Source organism: Carica papaya, chromosome 7, assembly GCF_054855325.1.
Source record: "Carica papaya isolate Zhongbai chromosome 7, ASM5485532v1, whole genome shotgun sequence".
Classification (NCBI taxonomy): domain Eukaryota; kingdom Viridiplantae; phylum Streptophyta; class Magnoliopsida; order Brassicales; family Caricaceae; genus Carica; species Carica papaya.
Genome location: NC_142315.1, coordinates 15474446 through 15485017, shown reverse-complemented (window position 1 = coordinate 15485017; position 10572 = coordinate 15474446). Strand labels below are relative to the sequence as shown.

General features: G+C 35.3%; 1 long non-coding RNA gene across 1 annotated transcript; it reads right to left on the bottom strand.

Moving 5' to 3' along the window:
- Nucleotides 1-262: 262 nt before the first annotated feature.
- LOC148252996 (uncharacterized) lies at nucleotides 263-1784 on the bottom strand. Its single transcript, XR_015813402.1, has 2 exons — nucleotides 1665-1784; nucleotides 263-537 (listed from the first exon to the last, which is right to left on the bottom strand). It is a non-coding gene; the product is annotated as an uncharacterized LOC148252996 (long non-coding RNA).
- Nucleotides 1785-10572: the final 8788 nt, after the last annotated feature.

Here is a 10572-nt window from a genome sequence, read left to right as displayed (position 1 = left end):
ACTCAGCCTGGGTTGGAGCATCCAAGGCCTCGGGTTGTTCTACGGAAGGTCTCCCTGGAGTCATTAAGACCCCAAAAGGGAGACAAAAGGTTTTAGAAACAAGTTTGATGACTAGGTCGAAATAGATTATTTCTAATGCTAAGAATTTCCCAATGTTTTTTTAAATCTAAACTTTAGACCTTAGTGTAAGGGATTTTTAAAAAATCATGCTATGATACCAACTGTGAAATCCCATATACTTGGTGGGATAAAAAGAATGTGATAACATAACAGGTGCGAGTGCAAATAATAAATATATGCAGCTAAAAGTGTAATCCTTTACAACAAAATTTGAGTTTCAAATTTTTACAACTGAGGCCAAGAAGATGGCTACCGAAATAAATATATAAAAAGTTATAGAGAGCCACTTCTTCTATTACAAGTTGGTTTCATCCGAGTGTGGATAGATAAACCACTCAAAATCTTCCCAATGATTTGTGAATGGATCCAAAGAAGCTTTAATGGGTAACTCAGCGAGCGAATCATCACTTCCATCATCTGAGGAGAGCATGGATTAAGGTGAGTTCCACAAAATTCAGTAAGGAAAATAGTATTTAAACTACATTACTAAGGTTTACAAATGTGATTAAACTTTAAAATAAAATGCCATTACCTAAATGAGTGACTTACCTTTACGACTTGTTGTGAAGTAGATTTATTCAAAATATTAAGAAGACTTTTATCTTTCTTTTAAAATCCATTTTTAAACATTGATATCATAATAGGACGTAAAGATAGAGCAGAAAATAAGATAGTCAAGACTTAATCAAGTAGTGTACTTGAAACTAGTTGAACCAACTAAAAGCATAACAAGATTATGATAAAATAGAAAATAACATATCATATGAAACTATTATAGTAAGTACTATCAAACAACTATTCTAGCTATGTTATCAAATGGTTAGGTTTTATTTACATCTTTTACAGATCTTTGTGCAAAACCATTCTAACTTATATCAACTAAGGGCAGAAGGGATCCCTAAACTACCACTGTGAATGGCGACATATTCATTTACATACTAGTTATTTTAGATATAAACTAATGACCACAGTCGTACTTCGCCATTATGGCCACTACAAATCAGATGACTATTGAACAGGATCATACTTCACTGCTGTGGCGCCCACATATCAAATCGTGAATCAATTCTCGTTAGAGGGAGCGTAAGTCTCATTCATGAGGAGTGCTTCACTAACATATTTAGATACAGAAACAGAAACCCCTCAAAGATAACAATCAAATAGATTTTCGATTCTTTCCTATTTCTTTATTAATTTTCATTTATAATAATCACATATTTAGGACTCAGTGGGGGTTTAATTACATATTCCAGCACAAAGGCCCATTTTATTTGAACTTGGCCATTGGGTCATCCTCTCGAGCCAATACTCAATAGAGTGACCCCCCCCCCCCACCATTACCAAAGGCAAGGCAAAGGGCTAAAACCACACACTTCAAATCATCATGCGGTAAGTTAATCATGCATCTTATTTCACATGTTCGTATTCATATCAAATAGCAAATAAATTAAATTTCAAAATTTAAGTGAATAAAAAGCTTAAGTATGAGCCCTTTTGAAGTTGTAGTGTAAAACAAAAACCAAGGAGAAAAGAAAGAGATTTACGTGTGAAGATTAAGGCCTTTCAGTCTCTTCCCAATACTCTCTCTCTCTCTTCAAACTTTCTCTCTCTAAACTCTCTCTAAAATCTTGGTTAAGTAAAAAAGAGGAAAAAATGAAAGGAATGGGAGAAAAGAGGGAATAGAGAGGGTTTTAAATAGCCATTGGGGAAAAATGCATGTTTGTCACGTGGTAGCGTGCATGGCTAACATGTGGTAGTCGATGGTGGGGAGAAATTGGCGACGACGTCTAATGAGAGGCGACGCAATAGCTAACCTCACGAGCTGATGGGACGCGTACCAACAGCGCATAGGCTACAGCTGCAGTGCCCAGACTTGCGATATGACGCGCACTGCGTGACGTGACCGCGCGCTACGCAACATGACATGCGCAGAGGCTCGCGCGAGGTGACGTCGCACCTTCTGCACAACATGACATATGCGCAGGCTTGCGCATGGGCTGCCTCACCATCACGTGGACCGTTTCCATGGTTCACGAGATTTTTCACTACTGTTTTCCATTTTTTCTGAATTTTGTTCATTTTTTTTTTAAGAGTTAAAATAATTTTTGTCGAAAATCACAATAAATAAATATAAATAAATTAAAATAAAATAAAATAATTTTCATAATTTAATAAAATAAAATATTAAAGATAAAAACACTACTGTTTTCCATTTTTTCTGAATTTTGTTCATTTTTTTTGAAGAGTTAAAATAATTTTTGACGAAAATCACAATAAATAAATATAAATTAACTAAAATAAAATAAAATAATTTTCATAATTTAATAAAATAAAATATTAAAGATAAAAACACTCACAAGGCAAGTAAATTCTAATTTTTGATAGATATTTAAATTAATTGTTAAAAGTGGTAGTGCCAAGAAAATATAGAGTTTTCGAACACCACATTTAAATACAAAAGTTTTGGGGTGCTACATTATTAATTTCCATAAAAAACTATTTAAAACTCCAAAAGAAATGAAAGAAATAAGAAAAAACATAAAATGGCACGGAGAAACTACGAACCATAGAAACGGCTCACGAGCTTGCTAGCCCAGGTGCCTCACCTGCGTGCCTACGAATCCGCACACGCACGTGAGGTAGATCGGGTGCATGCTTATGCGCACGTCATGTCACACGTTGCACTTGATGTCAAATCCCACGTGTATGTGCACACGTCACATCGCGCAACATGCATCACATCATGCGCCAGTGTGCACCTGTGCGCTATCAGTGTGCTTCCCATAAACTGCCCGAGCTGGTTAGCTGTCATGTCCCTACAGCCACCCATCCCATTGCCTGCAGCCGTCCCATCGGTCATCGTCGCCGGCTTCCATATGTCAGCTGTTCATGTCGCCATGAAAGCTAAAAAGAGAGAGAGAGAGTCTTGGGAAGAGACTGCAAGACCTTTGATCTTCACATGGTAGTTCTGCTTCTTTCCTCATTTGTTTTTTTTTCACACTACAACTTTAAAAGAGCTCACTATTAAATTTCAAGAAAGCTACTTAATGCAAGAACTCTACCAAATAACCTTTTCTCTCTTACGAAAAATAAACAAATCTCGAATAAGCTTAAATGTTTCGGTAAGGAATTTCTTAAGTATTTTCTCATATATTTATAATTGGATTTTCTAAATAATTAATTTGAAATTTTGAATTATCTTGATGCATGAATTTGAAAAGTGATTTGTTTGCTATCTGATATAAATATGAACATGTGAAACAAAATGCATGATTGACTCAAACACATGATGATTTGAAATATGTGTTAGCTTGGCCCTTTGTGTTGCCTTTAGTGATGTTGGAGAGGGTAATTATATTGGGACTTGGCTCGAGAAAATGACCCGATGGATAAATTCGAGTAAAATTAGCTTTAGTGTCAAAATATGTTATTAGACCCCAATCGAGTCCTAAATTTGTGAGTATTATAAAGAAAAATCATTAAAAAGAGAGGAAAGAATGGAAAATCCATTTGACTGTTATCTTTGAGGGATTTTTATTTCTGTATCTTAATCTATATCTGAATATGTTGGTGAATCACTACTTGTGAATGGAATAGTGTTCCCTCTAACAAGAGTGTACTCATGATATGATCTGTGAGGACCACAGTGGCAAAGCACGACTGTGGTCAATAGTCTTATCTAATTTGTAGGGGCCACAGTGGCAAAGTACGACCGTGGTCAATAGTCTTATTTGATTTGTAGAGGCCACACTGGTGAGGTATGACCGTGGTCATTAGTTTACATCTTAAATGACTGATACAAAAATGAATATATTTGCCATTAACAGTGGTAGTTTAGGGATCCTTTATGCCCTCAGTTGATATATGCATTTTCAATTTTTTTGGTCAATGTCCAACCACAAAATCTATATAACAATAATATAGTCATTATAACCTTTTTATATATAATAAGATTGTACAATTTGGATGAAAATTGAAGAACTTAGAAATTTTTACTATTTAAAGATACTGGAAAAAATATATATATCCCAATAATAATTTTATACTAAAATAGTTCATAAAGCTCTCTTGTTATAGTTATCTATTGGTAGCAAATACCAAACATTAGTTTTTTACAATCTTCTAAATATTTAAGAACCAAGAGTGACTACTAAAAAATTCTTTATCAAGCTGCCAAATTGAAGAGAGAAATAAGAGAAAATAGTATGGGGTTTTGACTTGTTGTCTCTTCTTCAAGCTTATCCATGTTTTTCTTTTTCAGATGAACTCAAAATCTTCTCTCTCTTGCCATCGGAGAGGAATTATTTAAGACTTATATGCGCAAGTCACCATCATGTTTCTTAGCCTTTATTATGATCAATGACATATATGGACTTATACAAAAATTAATTCACCAATTAATTATTTAATTGCTAATATATTTATTTTATTTCTAAAATAATATTAAAGACTTATATTAATTAATTATCCAATAACATACCATTAATAGAATTAATAATTTTTATTAATTTCAATTAATTATTTAATTATTAATATATTTATTTTATTTCTAAAATAATATTAAAGACTTATATTAATTAATTATCCAATAACATATCATTAATAGAATTAATAATTTTTATTAACTTCAATAATTAAAAAAATATATAGTGATTAGTGTATCCATGAGAACATTTGGTATGTATGTCCTCACCCCTATATACATGAGTTTGACAATCAATAATTTTAAGAACCCTTAACATGTTCAGTTATCCTACGATACATTCTTGTCGTCTTAATACATCCTAGAATGACCAAAGCATGATTTGCAATAACTCATTTGTTAAATACTATTACATCTTTCTGCTATCATGAACCAAATTTTTCGTCTTTTATATATTTTACTTCTAAATGCATTCTTAATATGGTTAAAAATCTTTAGAATTAACAATGTAATGGTATCATATCTTTCCCAAGACCAGCACCCATGAAGCACGCAACGTCATTGCAGCAGGTGGAAAGTCCAGCTCGTGAGCTCTAGTAGCTTGCAAGATGATACAATGCCCACTTTGACCATTATCACAAGTCCAATAGTTTAAGGTTTGGCTCATATTGTTTTTGCTAGAGCTCTACCTATTCCAATAAAAGAGCTAGCACCCTAACACTAAACTATTATATACAAACTTCTATTTATGGCTTATGAGTTCTTTCTATTTCTCCTTAATTTCTTATTTTTGTGTACAAATCTCAATTCTCAAACCATGATCAACGTATACATGTTCATATCTTTCTATTAAATTTTAATTATTTTTGAAAAAACTTTATAGATATTTTAGTCGTGACTGTATTGAGAGGTGACTACTTTAGTAATTGATCAAAATCTTTCTCCAAATTCGATCCTCGATCTAGTTAGGTTTAATATTTTCATATTCTTTCCATACTGGTAAATAGAATCCTAATTTAAAGCGATTGATTATTCTGCATTGATAATTTATCTTTATATTCTTCATATAGTATCTAGAATATATAGAAGTAGTCCTATATTTGTAATATCAAAGTTAAAGAATTTGTGCATAAGATAATTAATATGCTAAGCTTAATTATCAATTAAGTACAATTGACATAATAGATCCTTAGTTAACAATAATAATATTATTATTAAAAAATGGTATTGAGTTAATATAATGTTTTTATTACCAACAAGCATCGACATATTTTGTCATAATATTAATTTCATAAATGTTGTTTGTGTGACATCCCCAATACTAGTTAAGGCATAAGGGTGCGAGATTAAAAAACATATTACGAATGCATGATAAAATTGTATGCAATAGAGCAAATTATTACAAATCCCTTAACAAAATATGAGTTCCAATTACACATATATACTTGAGGCCATAAGTGGCAACAAAATACAAAATATCAAAATCAACTTCTTTCACTATGCGAATGAACTCATCAGAGTGCGAGACAAGTCATGCACTCAAAGTTTGTGAAACCAGGGATCCTCATAAACTTCAAGGGGTAGGTCAGCGATCGGTTCCTTATTATCTTCCTCATCTGGAGAAGCATGAAAATGGTGAGTTCCATATACTCAGTAAGGAAAACAGTATTTAAATAACATTATAAGATTTTAAAAGTGAGTAATTATGTCATCAAGACTTACATCAAGTCACGTTAGGGTCATTTATTACTTTATGAAAATAATTTTATTTATTAAAGAAAATATCAAATCCATCGTATCATAGTCACAACAATCAAATCAAATCATGCGTAACAATAGAGAAAATTAAATAAATCATGAAATGCTTAAATTTTCGTGTCATGCTTCGCGAAGTCCTTCTGACTTCCATTTACTAAGGGCAAATACGGATTTTTCGACTACCCATGTGGAATAACTAGATTAGATATATATAACAGCAGTTTGCTCACGACATATTTCTGGCTTGCCATGGTACAATCTATGATCACGATCGTATCAACTACAGTGGTCCTATATGATATTCTATAGCCACGAAAGTACTTAGCCAACGGTAACTCCTAACAGATATTCGCGTCACTCCTTTTGTCAGAGGGTATACCGTCATCCACAGGGAGCGGTCATCTCACGTCTTTTTAAACCAGATTCATGTAATTTTCCAAACCAAAAACCCCTCAAAGATAAAAATTCTAAAGAAACACTTGATGCATTATGCATGTCAATATAGATACATTTATTTTCGAACCATTTTAGAAAATTATCACCAGATTTATGTTATTTAATTTACATGAAAATCATCAAGTGCCTATAAAATTAAATAGCATGCTTAAATCAAGAATAAATCACTTTATTGAAACTATTAAACATACATAATGCAAAACATAAAACTCAAATTTCATAATTTTAATTTCTAAAAATGCTCCTTAAGATGTTGAAGGAAATACTAAATTGCTTATCGAAACCTTGAAGTTTTTCAACACTTTTCTTCTTTTTCTGATCTCCTTCTCTCTCTAGATCACTCTATCTCTCTCTAAACTCTTAGAGGATGGAAGAATGAAATGGAAGTGAATGGAAGAAATGGGTCTCCCAATTTATAAAAAATGGGGACTGTTAGATTTGCGCCAAGGGGTGAAATCTAGTGAAGAGAGAGAAAGTTAAGTGGAAGATGAGTGATTTGAAGCAATGCAACAGTGACATGAAAAATAGAGGAAAAATCCTCCAATTGGTGACAGCTCTCCACCCAAGGTGGCAACAGCACATCGCCCAAGGCAACGCACGGTGCTCAAGGGTGCGGCACACTGTCCAAGGCAACAGTACACCTTCCCAAGCTGGCTGCACGCTGTAGACCTAGCCAGTAGGCGCCAACCTATCGTGTCGCACCCAGGGCCTATAATGCGAGGGTGTTGCGCACTGGCCCATACGCGCAAGCCTATCTGAGCAAGCCTACTTCACGGACGGTGTACACATAGGGTGCAAGGTGTTTGACCCTATTTGCACGCGATGGGATGCGAGCGCAAATTGGCCTCGCACCCTGCGCAGACAGGACATGCGCACAGTGCACACATCTTGCACTGGGTGCGCGCGCGCACACACGCATAGTGTGCGATGCCTGCGCAGGCAGGCCTTTTCGGCAGGCATTTTCCCATGAGATTTTGTCCCTTTTCCCCTTTTTTCTCCTAAAAATTATTTTTTTATAAAAATATAACAAAAATAAAATAATATAATAATAATAATAATAAATAAAAATAAAATAAAATAACAAAATCAGAATAAATTAAAATTTTGAATTTTAATCACAAAATACGATATAAAATTATGACATAAATTTAAATGAGTTTAAGTGGCCTTAAAATAGGGATTTCTAAATAAAAATTTAGCACAATGGTTAGCAGGGTGTTACATCCCCCCCAACCTTAGAAAATTTTGTCCCCCAAATTTATTTCGAATAGGTTTAGAAACTTCTCTCTTATCTCGCTCTCCAACTCCCACGTTGCCTCTTTTAGAGTGTAGTGCTGCCACTACACCTTCACCATGGGGATCCTTTTATTGCATAAGACTTCGTCAGTCTAATCAATAATTTCTGTAGTGAGTGGCTCATAAGTCATATCGGCTTGTACATGCGCTTTATCATGAAGAATGATATGAAAAGGGTCAGAGTGGTACCTTTTGAGTATGGAGACATGAAAAACATCATGTAGACCCACAAACTCTTGAGGTAGAGTAAGGTGGTATGCTACGGGTCTAATATGCTCTATGATCTAAAAAGGTCCCACATAACAGGGTCTCAACTTTCTTCTTTTCTCGAATTGTATTTTTCCCTTGTAGGGAAAAATCTTGAAAAAGACTTGGTCTCCAATGGCGAATTCCAAAGGTCTTCTATAATAATCAGAGTAACTCATCTAGTGACTCTATGTGGTGGTCAAGTTCCTACAGATGATCACAACCTTCTCAATAGTCTCCTGGATGAAGTTTGGTCCTAAATAACACTGGTTTCCAACTTCGCTCCAACAAGTGGGAGAACTGGCATGGCCTACCATACAGGGCTTCATATGGAGCCATGCCGATGGTGGAATGATAATTGCTATTATAAGCAAATTCATATAGGAAAATATACTCATACCAGTTATTGCCAAAATTGAGGACGCAAGCACGTAATATGTCTTCTAATGTTTGGATAGTGAGTTCAAACTTACCATCAGTTTGGGGATGATAAGTAGTACTGAAATACAATCTAGACCCAAGCACTTCTTGGAAGCTATCCCAAAAGAGGGAGGTGAATGGAGGATCTCGATAAGATATAATGGATAAGGGAACACCATGAAGTCAAATAATTTCATCGACATAAAGGCGAGTTAATCTGTTGGTGGAGTCAGTGGTCCTGATGGGTAAGAAATGAGTGGTCTTGGTTAGTCTGTCAACAATGACCCAAATAGCATTACGATCAGAATAGGTCCTGGGTAGACCGGTGACAAAATCCATGGTTACATGCTTCAACTTCCATTCTAAAATTGGGAGGCCCTGTAACAAATTGTCGGGTCTCTGGTGTTCTACCTTAACTTGCTGGCAAGTAAGGAATCAAAAAATGTAGTCAACAAAGTCCTTCTTCATTCCTGGCCACCAATATTGGCGCTTCAGGTCCCGGTACATCTTGGTACTCCTAAGGTCAATGGACAATTTTGAGGTATAGGTAGCCTTAAGAACATCCGTCCTGACAGCAACAGTGACCCAAATACGGTCTCCAAATCTACACAACCCATCATCTAAGAGCTTAAAATTAGGAAGCTCATTAGAGAAGAGAATTTACTCAAATTTTTGGTGATATCTTGATCTATGGACTAAGCATCTCAAATCTTCATGAAATGATCGAACAAAGCTCGGATCTGAGCAAGATAGGCACTATTGCCATAGCAGTTGAGGTGGAGTGCCTGCATAACATCTATTAACTTCCAACTGGAGGCAATGGTTTGGGCCAACACAGCGGACTCCTTCTACCTCAGCACATCAGAGACTACATTCCCTCTACCAGGATGGTAGATGATCTTGCAGTTGTAGTCCTTCAGAAGGTCCATCCAACGTCTCTGTCTCATGTTCAATTCCCTTTGTGAGATTATGTACTTTAAACTTTTGTAGTCAGTGTAAATTTCAAATATTCGACCAAACAGGTAATGACACCATATCTTTAAAGCTAAGATAATGGCTGCCAACTCCAAATCGTGAGTAGGGTAGTTCTGCTCATGGAATTTCAACTGGCTGGATCCATAAGCAATCACTCTACAATACTGTATCAAAACGCATCCCAAACCAATAGAAGATGAATCACAGTAAACTTGAAATCTTCCAGTTGTGTCGGGGAGGATCAACATCAAAGAAGACGTGAGACGATGCTTCAATTCCATAAAGCTTTCACCACATTAGTAATCCTAGACAAAAGGTACACCATTTCGAGTGAGTTGAGTCAACGGAGTAGCAATCTTAGAAAATTCATCGATGAATCATTGGTAGTAACCTGCCAAGCCAAAGAAACTACGTACCTCAGCTACATTGGTGGGGGGGTTCCAATTGATTACGGTTTCAACCTTGGCTAGATCTATAGAAACTCCATCACTTAAAATTACATGACAAAGAAAGAAGACTCGATCCAACCAGAAGAAACATTTGCTAAGTTTAGTAAATAGCTGGTTCCAACAAAGTGTCCCCAACACTTTAGACAGGTGGAGTACATATTCCTTCGGGCTCTTGGAGTACACTAGGATGTTATCAATGAATACGATGATGTACTAATCTTGTGCATGCCGAAAAATTATATTTACGAGATCTAGGGGCATTAGTTAACCCGAATGACATCACCTTAAACTCGTACAAGCCATATCTATATTGAAAAATAGTCTTCGACATATCTTATTCCTTGACTCTAGCTGGTAGTATCTCGATCTGAGGTTAATCTTGGAGAATACCATGGCTCTTTGCAACTGGTCAAAGAAATCGTTGATACG